The following is a 16,376-nucleotide window of genomic DNA, read 5'->3' as shown; positions in this document are numbered from 1 at the left end:
TCAGAGAGCAGAGTAGAATAGAAAGGATCCGGGGAGTAGAATAGAAAGTATCCGGGGAGTAGAATAGAAAGGATCCGGGGAGTAGAATAGAAAGGATCCGGGGAGTAGAATAGAAAGGATCCGGGAGTAGAATAGAAAGGATCCGGGAGTAGAATAGAAAGGATCCGGGAGTAGAATAGAAAGGATCCGGGAGTAGAATAGAAAGGATCCGGGAGTAGAATAGAAAGGATCGGGAGTAGAATAGAAAGGGGGAGTAGAATAGAAAGGATCCGGGAGTAGAATAGAAAGGATCCGGGAGTAGAATAGAAAGGATCCGGGAGTAGAATAGAAAGGATCCGGGAGTAGAATAGAAAGGATCCGGGGAGTAGAATAGAAAGGATCCGGGGAGTAGAATAGAAAGGATCCGGGGAGTAGAATAGAAAGGATCCGGGGAGTAGAATAGAAAGGATCCGGGGAGTAGAATAGAATAGACAGAAACCAAATTAAATAGAACTGGAGGGAACATAATAGGCAAAAGTATGATAGGTTTGAATGAATCTGTCTCATTATACGTTTTAAACATATGAACTAAGGTGGGGAAATTGAATATGTGGCCTCAAAAGTTAATTTTTATTTTTTAAATGTAACCTTTATTTAACTAAGCAAGTCAGTTAATTAAGAACAAATTCTTATTTACAAGGCTTACACCTATGCGACTCCCAAACATGGCCGGTTGTGATACAGCCTGAAATAAAGGTTGGCCTGCTGCATAAAAATATTAATACTAGCCTACTCTGACCATAAAAACTGTAATCTCTCTTCTACACCCCCCACCTGCCTGCCCTCCACCTATTCCTAAAACGTTGGGAAAGGAAGGAAATGTGTGAAGCTAGCCACAATAGGGAATAAAAGTTCTCCATTGAAAGTCATTTCAAAATTATACAAATAGCAATATCATGCATATTTGTGCTAGATAATGTTAAACATTATGATCTTATATAAATTCGCAGGGTAGCCTAGTGGTTAGAGCGTTGAAATCGGAAGGTTGCAAGTTCAAATCCCCCAGCTGACAAGGTACAAATCTGTCGTTCTGCCCCTGAACAGGCAGTTAACCCACTGTTCCTAGGCCGTCATTGAAAATAAGACTTTGTTCTTAACTGACTTGCCTAGTTAAATAAAGGTAAAAAAATATATAAAAAAACAGAGTAGGTTGACTGGTGACTTAATGTTGCTCATTTCACACCGATTTCAAAGTCCAGCAATATGTGCTACGACACAAATATTTGTGAAAATCCTGCATAGTTGTGTTCTGTGGGTGTCACCGAGTAGGCTGATATCCCATTTCATGGGTGCACAATCTCTAGTTTAGGCTGTACAGTCCAATACGTATGTTCAATACACACAATAGGCTGTGTAAGTGAGCTGATTTCCCACAGTTAAAGTTCCCTAATAAGCTCTCTAACAAGAGCTAAATTGTTAATATCTGTGTAAACTCGACGTAGTTGTATTCTGTGAGAGTCATCGAGTAGGCTGATAACCTATGAATGTTGCACCCATGGAATGGGTTATGCTGTATAGTGCATATAAGCATGCCCCAATGCAATTCTAAAGTCTAATACATCCACAGTGCGATTTTTTTGTGTTAAATTAGTTGTCTTTTGTTGCATATATAACAACATTCAGAACTTGTTTACCATGATTATTGTAAATATGGCATGATTCTACAATTTGCATCCGTTTGAATCACTTTCAATGGGGGGGGTTGGGATTTTATTTTGAAGGCGAACCGCAAATTCCTCTATTGTGGTTTATCCTTATTGTGGCTAGCTTCACATAGATGAAATATACGTGGTGGAGAGATGTGCTGAAACTCCTTTCGGTTCATCCAAAAAGATCTCTCAAGCTGCCAATAGCATTCCCGAAATAACAGAAATATGTAAGTATACCCGAAAGGTTCTTTATTGTGATAGCATTCGATGTTAGGACACAACGTAGCTTCGCATGAACACGTAGAGCTCGAGGGACATTGCACGCACCCTGAATGTAAATATAGCCTACATAGACCATTTTACAGTAGCCGACTATATTCGATGTTACACTTTTTGATACTGTGTATCAGTACATTGTTAGAATCAAAGTTACTTTATGCAATGTTACTGTCGCACATGATATTTAGGCCTATGTGTTTCTCGTCATATCGGGGAAGTATTTTGGTTGTGTGGAACTGTCCTCAATGTGTCTCTACTGTCTGTTATTGTTGTTAATACAAACTGCTACGTAACAGTAGCCTATAAATCTATCAAATTCAAAAACAACCCGCTAAACTTTATCTACAATGGGCAATTCCACGTGAACGGAATTAGGCTGAGAGACTCCGATTTTTCACTTTATGCCAAACAAAAACCATTGATTTCAAAGTTGAACAAATCATACAACTCTATGCACAAGGACTACGTTGGAGAAATGTACACATACATTTTCACAAAAACAAATTTACTTGGAGAACTGTGCAGATGCAACGTTTGGGAACAGTATTACGGTTTTAAAAAATCTACCTCACGTTTTCCAAAAACGGTTCATTATCTGCTCAGAATTAAGATTCAAAGATGTCTGCAGAAAGAATGCGGTGTCAGCTATGACATGACACCTTGACTTTCAGAAAATCTATTTTGGTTATTGAACTACACTGTCAGTGAAGTGGATTTACACCCAGTAACAGAATTAAATCATAGGTCCCCCTTTCTGTACATAACAAATGATGAATTATGGATATGAACGTCATTCTCTACACTGTGATGCATCCTGAATAGGTACACAAAGGTAGAAATATGCAATATCATCCTTTGCATATATGGGTATTATTCTACACATTGGCTATTATTCTAATGAGCTCCGCCCCCAAACAAGACTACATTTTGGTTGCTCAGTAAAAGACCCAATCTGAACTAGAGGTCGACCGATTATGATTTTTCAATACCGATACCGATTATTGGAGGACCCCAAAAAAAAGCCGCTGCCGATTAATTTTAATTTTTTAAATTTGTAATAATGACAATTACAACAATACTGAATTAACACTTATTTTAACTTAATATAAAACATCAATAAAATCAATTTAGCCTCAAATAAATAATGAAACATGTTCAATTTGGTTTAAATAATGCAAAAACAAAGTGTTGGAGAAGAAAGTAATATGTACCATGTAAAAATGTGTGCCATGTAAAAAAGCTAACGTTTAAGTTCCTTGCTCAGAACATGAGAACATATGAAAGTTGGTGGTTCCTTTTAACATGAAACTTCAATATTCCAAGGTATGGTTGTAGTTAATATAGTATTTATAGCACTATTTCTCTCTATACCATTTGTATTTCATATACCTTTGACTATTGGATGTTCTTATAGGCACTATAGTATTGCCAATGTAACAGTATAGCTTCTGTCCCACTCCTCGCCCCTACCTGGGCTCGAACCAGGAACACATCAGCAACAGCCACACTCGAAGCATCGTTACCCATCGCTCCACAAAAGCCGCGGCCCTTGCAGCGCAAGTGGAATAACTACTCCAAATCTAAAAGCGAGTGACGTTTGAAACAGTATTAGCGCACACCCAGCTAACTAGCTAGCCATTTCACATTGGTTACACCAGCCATTAGGCTGATAGACTTGAAGTCATAAACAGCGCTGTGCTTGCGAAGAGCTGCTGGCAAAACGCACGAAAGTGCTGTTTGAATGAATGATTAGTCAGACTATTCTATCAAATCAGACTTAATTATAACATAATAACACACAGAAATACGAGCCTTTGGTCATTAATATGATCGAATCCGGAAACTATCATTTCGAAAACAAAACGTTTATTACTTTTTCATTACTTACCTAACGGGTGGCATCCCTAAGTCTAAATATTCTTGTTACATTGCACAACCTTCAATGTATGTCATAATTACGTAAAATTCTGGCAAATTAGTTCGCAATGAGCCAGGCAGCCCAAACTGTTGCAAATACCCTGACACTGCGTGCAATGAACGCAAGAGAAATGACACAATTTCACCTGGTTAATATTGCCCGCTAAACTGGAAAATATTAGTTATAACTAGTGATTAGGATTGATTGTTTTTTATAAGATAAGTTTAATGCTAGCTAGCAATTTACCTTGGCTTCTACTGCATTCGTGTAACAGGCAGGCTACTCGTGGAGTGCAATGGTTAGCGCGTTGGACTAGTTAACTGTGCGGTTGCAAGATTGGAACCCCTGAGCTGACAAGGTAAAAATCTGTCGTTCTGCCCCTGAACAAGGCAGTTAACCCACAGTTCCTAGGCAGTCATTGAAAATAAGAATGTGTTCTTAACTGACTTGCCTAGTTAAATAAGAGGTATAAAAAATATATTTTTATTTTTTAAATCATCGGAAATCGGCGCCCAAAAATACAGATTTCCGATTGTTATGAAAAATTGAAGTCGGCCCTAATTCATCGGCCATTCCGATGAATCGGTCGACCTCTAATCTGAACCAATCATAGACGTCTATATTTCACAAGCCTAGGCATCACAGTATGACACAATAGAGTACAGTAGAGTTCAGTACATTATACTGTACTCTAGTGTACTGCACTCTACTGTACTGTGCTTCACTGTACTGTCCAAGAATGCATAATCGTGAGGGATATAGAGAGCAGCTGTAGCTTCGAGGTAACTCTACCTAAAAATACAGTACATGAGCCAAGTGATTCGATAGTTGATATTCAGCAGTCATAAACGTATGCCTTATTTACTTTGAAGAACTACAAAATAGGGATTTTGTTAGACAGCAGCTCTATAGAGATGAATGAAATAATAGTCATCAAATAAAACAAATGTAATATTCACAACTGAAATATTTTTGTAATGTGAATAAATATGGTTAATAAGTGATAAGCAGTAATGGGCAGTCACTACCATCATGGGACTTTTATTCATTGATTTATTCAGTCTTATAGCATTCAACCAAAATCATCTAAACCAAAATGGAAAAAACATACTTTTTTAATAATCAAGCCAAAACCATACTGACTTCCAGAAAGCACTAATCGCTCAGCACTATAAATTATGATCCTTCATCTGTATATGGGTCATTCTATAGAAGTGGTGCAAATTGGTGGTTAAAAAAAGCCAATTTTCCCCAAACTTTCAGTGCATATGTCTTCCAACATATTTCAGGTAGAAACACCTGTACAATACAGTGACTTACGAAAGTATTCCCTTGGCCTTTTTCCTATTTTGTTCAAATCAAATCAAATTTATTTATATAGCCCTTCGTACATCAGCTGATATCTCAAAGTGCTGTACAGAAACCCAGCCTAAAACCCCAAACAGCAAGCAATGCAGGTGTAGAAGCACGGTGGCTAGGAAAAACTCCCTAGAAAGGCCAAAACCTAGGAAGAAACCTAGAGAGGAACCAGGCTATGTGGGGTGGCCAGTCCTCTTCTGGCTGTGCCGGGTGGAGATTATAACAGAACATGGCCAAGATGTTCAAATGTTCATAAATGACCAGCATGGTCGAATAATAATAAGGCAGAACAGTTGAAACTGGAGCAGCAGCACAGTCAGGTGGAAGTTGAAACTGGAGCAGCAGCATGGCCTTTTGTTGCCTTACAACCTGGAATTAAGATAGATTTTTTTTGGGGGGGGGGTTGTATCATTTGATTTACACAACATGCCTACCACTTTGAAGATGCAAAATATTTTTTATTGTGAAATAAGACAGAAAAACATAACGTGAGCATGCATAACTATTCACCCCCCCAAAGTGAATACTTTGTAGAGCCACCTTTTGCAGCAATGACAGCTGCAGGTCTCTTGGGGTATGTCTCTATAAGCTTGGCACATCTAGCCACTGGGATTTTTGCCCATTCTTCAAGGCAAAACTTCTCCAACTCCTTCAAGTTGGATGGGTTCCGCTGGTGTACAGCAATCTTTAAGTCATACCACAGATTCTCAATTGGATTGAGGTCTGGGCTTTCACTAGGCCATTACTAGACATTTAAATGTTTCCCCTTAAACCACTCGAGTATTGCTTTAGCAGTATGCTTAGGGTCATTGTCCTGCTGGAAGGTGAACCTCCGTCCCAGTCTCAAATCTCTGGAAGACTGAAACAGGTTTCCCTCAATAATTTCCCTGTATTTATCCATCATTCTGTCAATTCTGACCAGTTTCCCAGTCCGTGCTGATGGAAAAACATCCCCACAGCATGATGCTGCCACCACCATGGGGATGGTGTTCTCGGGGTGATGTTGGGATTGCACCAGACATAGCGTTTTCCTTGATGGCCAAAAAGCTCAATTGTAGTCTAATCTGAGTACCTTCTTCCATATGTTTTGGTAGTCTCCCACATGCCTTTTGGCAAACACCAAACGTGTTTGCTTATTTTTTTCTTTAAGCAAGGGCTTTTTTTCTGGCCGCTCTTCCGTAAAGCCCAGCTCTGTGGGGTGTATGGCTTAAAGTGGTCCTATGGACAGACACTCCAATGCCCGCTGTGGCGCTTTGCAGCTCCTTCAGGGTTATCTTTGGTCTCTTTGTTGCCTCTCTGATTAATGCCCTCCTTGCCTGGTCTGTGAGTTTTGGTGGGCATCCCTCTCTTGGCAGGTTTGCCATATTCTTTCCATTTTTTAAATAATGTATTTAATGGTGCTCTGTGGGATGTTAAAAGTTTCGATTTTGTTTTTTATTTTTTATAACCCAACCCTGATCTGTACTCCTCCACAACTTTGTCCCTGACCTGTTTGGAGAGCTCCTTGGTCTTCATGGTGCCGCTTGCTTGGTGGTGCCCCATGCTTAGTGGTGTTGCAGACTCTGGGGCCTTTCAAAACTGGTGTATATATACTAAGATCATGTGACACTTAGGATTGCACACAGGGGGACTTTATTTAACTAATTATGTGACTTCTGAAGGTAATTGGTTGCAACAGATCTTACTTAGGGGCTTCATAGCAAAGGGGGTGAATACATGTGCATTATTTCTTTTTCATTTCACCAATTTGGACTATTTTGTGTATGTCCATTACATGAAATCCAAATAAAAATCAATTTAAATTACAGGTTGTAATGTAACAAAATAGGAAAAATGGCAAGGGGGATGAATACTTTTGCAAGGGACTTTATATACTACTGGCACACTTTATTTGAAATATTTACCTGAATTCTTTAACACCACTAAATTTGTCACTACATAAACATAGTGAAAAAGTTGCAATAAGGGGAGAATCATGCACCCTGGTGATAATTTTGATTAAGCTTACATTACAAATTCATTTTCGAGATGTTATTTGCATACCAAATTGACAACTTAGTAAAGACATGATTTTTAATTTAATTTATAGATATCATCTCTTGTTCTCTGTATAAATGTTAAATGTTGATTGTATGAATCTGAAACCTAAATGATTTTTATGCATCTAATTCATGATGTTGTTAGATGTTTCAATTATCACTTTACCTATCTTTATTTGGGAGAATAACAGGCATTTTGGTGTCAAGTGTCAATCATAGAGAAATGAAGGACTGTAGATGGATATAACTTGTTTTAGTATAGACATTGCCATTGAGGGCTTCCACTGTTTAAAAGTAGTCAACTGGGTGGGAATTCCTATGGGTTGGGAGTGATCAGCCAATGATAAGAAAGCATTGTCTTCTTCAAATTGGGTTGCCTATGGTTTGTAAACCAAAGACTAAGGTAATATCCAGGAGCCAAGACCAAGATCTATACCAGGACATTGGTACCAAGAACAAGACCCAGTGAGTTGAGACCATGACAAGTTAAAGCCTGAGTTGATGTAGTCCATTGGCCTTGATCCAGAGTACATTGGCCCTGTCTTCAATTGTAAGAAACTCAAGTACAGTAAACTTGAGTACTGTACATTAGGGTAGCGTACAGTAGAGCAGAGTACAGAGAGTACATTACAGCAGTGGTTCTCAACTGGTTTTGTATCGGGACCCAAATTGAACCAGGTTGTCTGTCACAACCCAATATTCGCATAAAACAAATAGGCCAAAATGCAATCTGGAAAACTATTTTTAGTGCTATATTGATAGTAAATGTGACAATTATGACAAGGGAACAACATTCCCACCTTTTCCGTTGTTTATAATTACATTTTGCCCATAGTCTTGATTTAAGAATATTAATAAGCTCACTGGTTTGAGACCACAAGATCAACTAGATCTGCTAAATAGCGTTAATAGCTCTACATTGAAAATACTGGGATTAAAGAAAAATTGTTCAGGGATGAACTTATTTAAAAACTATTAAAAAATTAAGTATATTCATTATAATTTCTGAACACTTTCTACCTGGTTTTAGTAATTTCAGTTCAGACGGGGGTGTTTTTTGTTCATTAACATTTATTTTTTAGACACCCGCTACCCACTCAGAAACCATTCAAAAATGTGGGTTGTGACCGATCAAGTGAGAACTGCTGCATTACAGTACAGTACATTATAGATGTCTATGTTTTGGCCAATATTTGGGCTCTTGGAGAGTTTGCGCCCCCCTGCTGGCTATGCATCTCAATAGTCTACATTTTTTCCTATAGTGTGCACTTGTCCACAACCCACATGGTGGTCCTCTGTAAGCTCAGTTGGTAGAGCATGGCGCATGCAACTTGCTGTCACAGACGCCATAATGGCACAGATACAAAGATGAGACCTATATACAGTGGGGCAAAAAAGTATTTAGTGAGCCACCAATTGTGCAAGTTCTCCCACTTAAAAAGATGAAAGAGGCCTGTAATTTTCATCTTAAGTACACTTCAAATATGACAGACAAAATGAGAGAGAAAAAATCCAGAAAATCACATTGTAGGAATGTATTGAATTTATTTGCAAATTATGGTGGAAAATAAGTATTTAAAACATTTAAATTAAATAAATGTATTTTGGACTTTAAAGAATCCACATAGCTAACATATGGCTGGCTATCTTTAATATGGACAGATGTATGTCCTAGGAAACATATATATTTAAATCCCAAATTGGTAGTTCGAAAAATACATGAAGATATACCAACTTGTGTACTCATATTCTCCAAAATGTTTGCAGACAGACTACTCACCATGTGGCCATGCTGGAGAGGTGTGCAATCCCATCACATGGAGATATTTGTAGGGGTGTGGCTTAAGGCACATTCATTCTACAATATTTGTATGTACAGTTGAAGTCGGAAGTTTACATACACTTAGGTTGGAGTCATTAAAACTCGTTTTTCAAACACTCCACAAATTTCTTGTTAACAAACTATAGTTTTGGCAAGTCGGTTAGGACATCTACTTTGTGCATGACACAAGTAATTATTCCAACAATTGTTTCCAGACAGATTATTTCACTTATAATTCACTATATCACAATTCCATTGGGTAACAAGTTTACATACACTAAGTTGACTGTGCCTTTAAACAGCTTGGAAAATTCTAGAAAATGTTGTAATGACTTTAGACGCTTCCGATAAGCTAATTTACATAATTTGAGTCAATTGGAGGTGTACCTGTGGATGTATTTCAAGGCCTACCTTTAAATTCAGTGCCTCTTTGCTTGACATCATGTACCATGTTCATCTGTACAAACAATTGTATGTAAGTATAAACACCATGGGACCACACAGCCATCAATACCACTCAAGAAGGAGACACGTTCTGTCTTCTAGAGATGAACATACTTTGGTGCCAAAAGTGCAAATGAATCCCAGAACAACAGCAAAGGACCTTGCAAAGATGCTGAATGAAACAGGTACAAAAGTATCTATATCCACAGTAAAACGAGTCCTATATCGACATAACCTGAAAGGCCGCTCAGCAAGGAGGAAGCCACTGCTCCAAAACCTCCATAAAAAAGACACTACGGTTTGCAAGTGCACATGGGGACAAAGTTTGTACTTTTTTGAGAAATGTCCTCTGGTCTGATGAAACAAAAATAGAACTGTTTGGCCATAATAACAATTGTTATGTTTGGAGGAAACGGAGAGGCTTGCAAGCTGAAGAACACCATCCCAACCGTGAAGCATGAGGGTGGCAGCATCATGTTGTGGGGTGCTTTGCTGCAGGGGGGACTGGTGCACTTCACAAAATAGATGGAATCATGAGGAAGCAAAATTATGTGGATGTATTGAAGCAACATCTCAAGACATCAGTCAGGAAGCTAAAGCTTGGTCGCAAATGGGTCTTCCAAATGGACAATGACCCCAAGCATACTTCCAACGTTGTGGCAAAATGGCAACAAAGTCAAGGTATTGGAGTGGCCATCACAAAGCCCTGACCTCAATTCTATAGAAAATGTGTGGGCAGAACTGGAAAAGCGAGCAAGGAGGCCTACAAACCTGACTCGGTTACACCAGCCCTGTCAGGAGGAATGGGCCAAAATTTACCCGACTTATTGTGGGAAGCTTGTGAAACGCTAACCAAAGCATTTGACGCAGGTTAAACAATTTTAAAGGCAATGCCACCAAATACTAATTGAGTGTATGTAAACTTCTGACCGACTAGGAATGGGATGAAAGAAATAAAAGCTGAAAGAAATCATTCTCTCTACTCTTATTCTGACATTTTGCATTCTTAAAATAAAGTGGTGATCCTAACTGACCTAAGACAGGACATTTTTACTAGGATGAAATGTCAGGAATTGTTAAACTGAGTTTAATGTATTTGGCTAAGGTGTATGTAAACTTCCGACTTCAACTGTATGTGTTTCGGTAGTGACCACAAAAGGTGGGACAGCTTTTTTTTTTTTGAGAAATATGTTGAAAAAAGTGTACAAAAATGACAAGTTAGATCAGTATCTTTCAATGTAATAATACTCAGTGTTTCCCCTAGGATATTTTTTTGCATAGTTGGTAAAGTTAGCGTGGGTGGCGGGGTAGTGGGCGTGGCCAATGCTGCAGCCCTCCTCTCCTCAGATTGAGTTTTTAAAAAAAAAGTTGATGTCCTGCAATTGTACACATTTTGGCATGGGACTGAGAACATTTGACAGTTTCAAAGCTAGTTTCCTGCAATTCTAGACATTCTGTCATGGAGCTGAGAGTACATTTGTAGTTTTAAAGCTAATTTCCTGCAATTCTACACATTTTGCCAGGGATAATGCCGTGTTCTTATGCGATCTGAGTAACTCAAACATTATAACAAAATCAATGCCATTTTTTAAAATGTTAGATTCTACCTGAGTCTTTTTTTGTGGTTGTTAGTTCTCAAAGATGATCTTATAAGTATATAGCCCCATTATCTTTTCTACAGACTTTATCTGGTCTTAGTCGTTTTAAGTTTACACTGAAAATGTTTTACCATCCTTATTGTTATTTAATCATGTATTTTGGAGTAGCGGCAAAGATTTAGCAGTGGCGTCCCGCTAAATTAATATAAGGGGACACATTGATAGTAATATTAGAACAACTCAAGATGTTCTATTGAATTTTTAAAAATACGAAAATCGGTAAATTCTTTACTTTCAAACATGAAGTTTGGGCGTCAGAGTTTGGAACAGCCACCTCAATAAAAAATAACTGTATAAACAATACATTTAACACTAAATGAATTTTAAAAATATGTTTGCCTTCGATTAAATTATAGCATATCATGATGTGAATAAATGTTGGGAGTTGGAGTTGGGACTGCAATTTGCAGCACTTCTGTAGAATCACCCATTTAGGGAGTAGGTTGCCATTTGGTACACAGACCAAGTGTGCTATGCTGCTATGTCTGATGGAAATAGTGATGCATACTTCAGCCGAGGCGATACTCCCACAAATCCACTGTAACAAGGTTGAGGCTGCGCCCTTCAACCACTAGACAGCTGTTTGAATACAAGCCAGCACAAGTGGGCAATGCTGTAACATAGTAGTCACACCACTGTTATGGTTTGGGGTTTTATAGGGAAATAGATGTCATACATTTTGAAAGACCATCTCATCATTCTGAAGACAAATGGGAGACATTTTAAAGTTGCTAGGCCTGAAGAAAGTGCAAAAACAAACACACATTCATACAATGTGTGTAATCAACCACGACAAGGAGGATTTTTCCACTTGTGCCTATGTTTGTGTGTAGCCAGCCTATATCATTCTGAAACATATTAACATATCTACCATTGTCTGGAGCTGAATGCAATGGAACCATGTCATTTGCAGCCTTTTCATATAGGCCTACATAGCACACTGGCTGAGAACACCTACGCCAGAGGAATTTCAACCTTTCCAAATGTAGCAGTAGGTCTTCATATACTGTACAGTCAACTAAGCAGACGATTGTATTCAGTGAAGTGACAGGAAATGGAAATAACACATCGAAGAATTACAATGTAAATGTACTTTTTCAATCCGTCTGTCTGCGTATTTCAAGACCTGGCATATGAGGGTGCAGTGAGATACCCAATGGGTTGGACGATACTCTTCAAATCCATTTTTGACTTTTAACCGTAAATCAACCAATCCTCCAGCATTAACACAATGGAAAGGTCAAATTCTTTATTATCTAAATGCTGAAAGTGCGTGGGCGACGGAGAGAAACTGATGGTGCAGTTTGAAGCCATGTGGTGGAGAGTGATACGGGCGCTGGAGATGGGGGGGTGTGAGCAGGTGGGTCCGGGCAGGGCTGATGTCGTGCATGTTTGTATGCATCTGTATTGTTATCATTTTGGATGTGCAAATTTTGTGTTATAAAAAATCAGTTATCACAAATAAAATATTTTATAAAAGGAAATAACACATTGTGAATGTGAATCAGTGGTGTGAGCAGGTGGTTGATGTGGCCAAAACCAATAAAGGCCAATCGTCCAGAAAAAAAACTCCACATGTTTAATATAATAATATTAGCTATAATAGGCCTAACCATGTTATTACACCAATCAATTCAACACTGACGGGAGTGAAGAGTGTATTTCTGGCAAAGTCAATTTCTTCTTACTTCATACCTGTACGTTGCTCGTTTTGTTTGCCCAAAAAACACACAATGGCTGTTTTGAATAACCAAAAACCCCAAACCACACCTTTTTATTGCGCTGTTCCATATGTCCCATATACTGTCCCCCTATCAGTGATACGCGAAAGTAAGCATGTAACATAATGTAGGAGGGCGTGTGTTGATAGATATTGGTTACAGAGCGGTTGAGTTCAAGGCCTTGTGCACTCGCAGTTGAAACAAGGACACGAGTCAAAGATGTGTGTGTGTGTGGCAGCTTGCATGTGTGGTCGACTATAAAAATAAAAATAAAGGTTGAACGTCAGCTCGGCCACATTCAGGTTCTCTTTTCTTTTTCTTGCTTTCTCTCTCTCTCTGTTTTCTGGTCCTAAAAATAATACCAAAAACCCAATTCCCTGGAGGGTGTGTGTGTTCAGGCAACCATGAGATTTGGGAGGCTAGGACTAAGTCACAGCTGTACACATACAAAGAGAGGGTAGGAAGAGAAGGGAAAACTGCAAAGAGCGAGTGTAAGTAGGGATAGTCAGAGGGACAAGAGAAGCAGATGGAGAGGGAGGGAGCTATTCTGAGGTCCTGGTACTTTTGGCCCCAGGAGGGCCCCTGCTCTGCTCTGTGTGTCACTCTGGACACAGGAGGTCTACAGCCAGGTGGCTAGGTGGTCTTGCTTTTGTTCCAGCGCAGCACTGACACCTGATTTCAGCTTGTCCACTTATTATGGTCTTCAGTTTAGATAGTTAATTGAAGTCTTCAATTGTCTTATATTTTGACAGTTAGTTTTCAGGAATGTATGCTACACAGGTAGCATACAGTGTTGGTCTTCATTTGACGGTTTCGCCTTCTTTGGAAGCTGGTGTACAAAAAAACAGCGGTGTATCTATCTTTCTCTTGCTCGCTCGTTCGCTCGCTCTCTCTCTCTCTCTCTCTCCAACCCCTCTCTCATTATCTCTGGTTGGTATGCAAACACTGTTTATCTTCCTTGTGTGACCCCATTAGACAGATATTTTTGTTGCATTCCAAACGCACTGTAATTAGGCTGAATGACTGAAAGCACATCCAACTTGTTACACTAGGCCTACCGTACACAAGTTGGAAATGAAAAGAGCACCCAGTCTAGTAACTTAGTACGGGACCCGTCCAGGCAGAGGGCACATTCGTAATGGCACTCTGTTCTCTAAAGTGCTCTACTTTTGACCAGAGCCCCTGGTCAAAAGTAGAGCGCCATCTACAGAATCGAGTGGCGTTTTCAAAAAGCAGCCTGAGCGTATGGCCCAGGGAATGCAGTGAATGAACCATGAACACCAGAGCTTTTTAATGGATATGTGCTGTAGCATTCAGGCCCATAGCCAGAGAGCCAGTCAAGGAGCATCGGTGTGTCACAGGTGGAAAATTTGTCGCGGAAATCAGCCTTGTTTACATAGCGGGGATGAAAAGAACATCCATTTTGACTGTAATGGTCTTCCCGAATTAGAAGCATTAGCGCATCACACTGTTCATATAGCACTGGACGCTAAACTGCTCGAATCCCGTTGTGACGCAGTGGTGGACACGTTGGCGTGACAGGCCCCACGGAATGTTTTCAAGGTTTCAAATATCTGTCCACGACACCTCAGGCGACCTGTCTTCTCGACACCCTAACCTCACAGGAATGTCTGGAGGCTGAGAATGACTGCGCTCTCCGCTTACATCTTACTGTGCGTGCCTCTGCTTCCTCACCACAATGCGCACACACACAGTCACACACACACACACAGTCACACACACACAGTCACACACACGCATGCACTGAGCCGTGCATTGTTTGTACCGTCACTGCAGACTCTGTTCCTCATTTCCTTCGTTATAGCATAGCAGCAGTGTCCTGTTTGTAGGACGCCGCTGCTGTACAGACCTGTGTGTGTGTGTTTTTACATTTTAATGCCACGGCCACAAGCAATGTGAAATGGCATTATTGCAAGCTTTAAACCCAACAATGCAGTAATGGATATCAATGTAGAACAAAAACACACAAAGTATGACGATAAGAAGAGCACGAGGAAGTAAGAAAGCGTACTATGTACAGGGTCGGTTTCAGTACCATATTTACAATGTGCAGGGATGCTGGAGTGATCGAGGTAGACATGTAAAGGGGTAAGGTGACTAGGCAAAAGGATATATGATAAACAGAGTAGCAGCAGTGTATATATGATGATTGTATGTGAGTGTGTGGCGAGTCAGTATAAATGTGTGTGCATGGTATGTGTATGTGAGCAAATTATGGGCGTGGGCATGTCGGTGTGCGTGAGTCAACTCCGATTGTCTGTGTATCCATTTTGTTTGCTATTTATCAGTCTTATGGCTTGGGGATAGAAGCTGTTCAGGATCCCGCTGGTGTCAGACTTGATGCACCGGTATGGCTTGGGTGGCTGGAATCTTTTCAGGACTTTCCTGGCCTTCCTTTAACACCACCTAATATAGAGGTCCTGGATGGCAGGGAGCTAAGCTCCAGTGATGTACTAGGCTGTCCCTCACCAGCCACTGTAGCGCCATGCGATCGAGAGCGGTGCCATACCAAGCAGCGATGCAACCATTGAAAATGGTCTCAGTGGCACAACTGTACAACCTTTTGAGGATTTAAGGGCCCATGCCGAACCTTTTCAACCTCCTGATGGGGGAGAGGCACTGTCACGCCTTCTTCACGACTGTGCGCGTGTGTGGTCCATTTTAAGTCCTTAGTGATTTGGACACTGAGGATGCCTACCACCGTTGTGTCGTCAGCAAACTTGATGATGGAGTTGGAGGCGTGTGTGGCCACACAGTCATGGGTGAACAGGGAGTACAGGAGAGGACTAAGAAAGAACACACCCCTGTGGGGCCTCAGTGTTGAGGGTCGATGTGGCAGAGGTGATGTTGCGTACCCTGGGGTCGGCCTGTCAGGAAGTCCAGGGTGCAGTTGCAAAGAGAGGTGTTCAGTCCCAGGGTCCTAAGCTTGGTCACGACAGTGGTGTTTAACGCTGAGCTGTAGTCAATGAACAGCTGTCTCACATAAGAGGAATACCTATCTAGTTGGGTGCGGGCAGTGTGGAGTGCAATTGAGATTGCGTCGACTATGGATCTGTTGGGGCTGTATGCAAATTGGAGTGGGTCTAGGGTGTCTAGGATTATGGAATTGATGTGTGTCATAACCAGCCTCTCAAGCACTTCATGATTACATATGTGAGTACTAGAGGGTGGTAGTCATTGTGGCATGAAGCTTTAGAGTTCTTCGGAACAGGGATGATTGTGGTCATCTTAAAACATGTGGGGATTACAGACTGGGACAAGGAGAGGTTGAAAATTACTGTGAATATGCCTGCCAGCTGTTCTGTGCATGCTCTGAGAACGTGCCCTGAAATACCACCCTGCAGTGTGTGTGTGTGTGTGTGCTGGGATCTCCAGGGCACCTGGCCAGGCTAAGTGTGTTAATCCCAGTGTGTTTACTCACCCAGCA

General features: G+C 40.4%; 1 protein-coding gene across 4 annotated transcripts in view; it reads left to right on the top strand.

The window, feature by feature from the left end:
- The first annotated feature begins 1,782 nt into the window (after positions 1-1,782).
- plekha1b (pleckstrin homology domain containing, family A (phosphoinositide binding specific) member 1b) overlaps positions 1,783-16,376 on the top strand; it is a 37,323-nt gene continuing 22,729 nt past the window's right edge. For 3 of the 4 annotated variants that reach the window (XM_024387682.2, XM_042305948.1, XM_042305947.1), the window contains exon 1: positions 1,787-1,915. The gene's annotated coding sequence lies outside the window, so the exon portion shown is untranslated. Of the gene's footprint in view, positions 1,916-16,376 lie in introns of all 4 variants that reach the window. The other variant, XM_042305946.1, reaches the window with a different exon arrangement.

This window comes from Oncorhynchus tshawytscha, linkage group LG25, assembly GCF_018296145.1.
Source record: "Oncorhynchus tshawytscha isolate Ot180627B linkage group LG25, Otsh_v2.0, whole genome shotgun sequence".
Classification (NCBI taxonomy): domain Eukaryota; kingdom Metazoa; phylum Chordata; class Actinopteri; order Salmoniformes; family Salmonidae; genus Oncorhynchus; species Oncorhynchus tshawytscha.
This window is presented reverse-complemented; position numbering and strand designations above follow the sequence as displayed.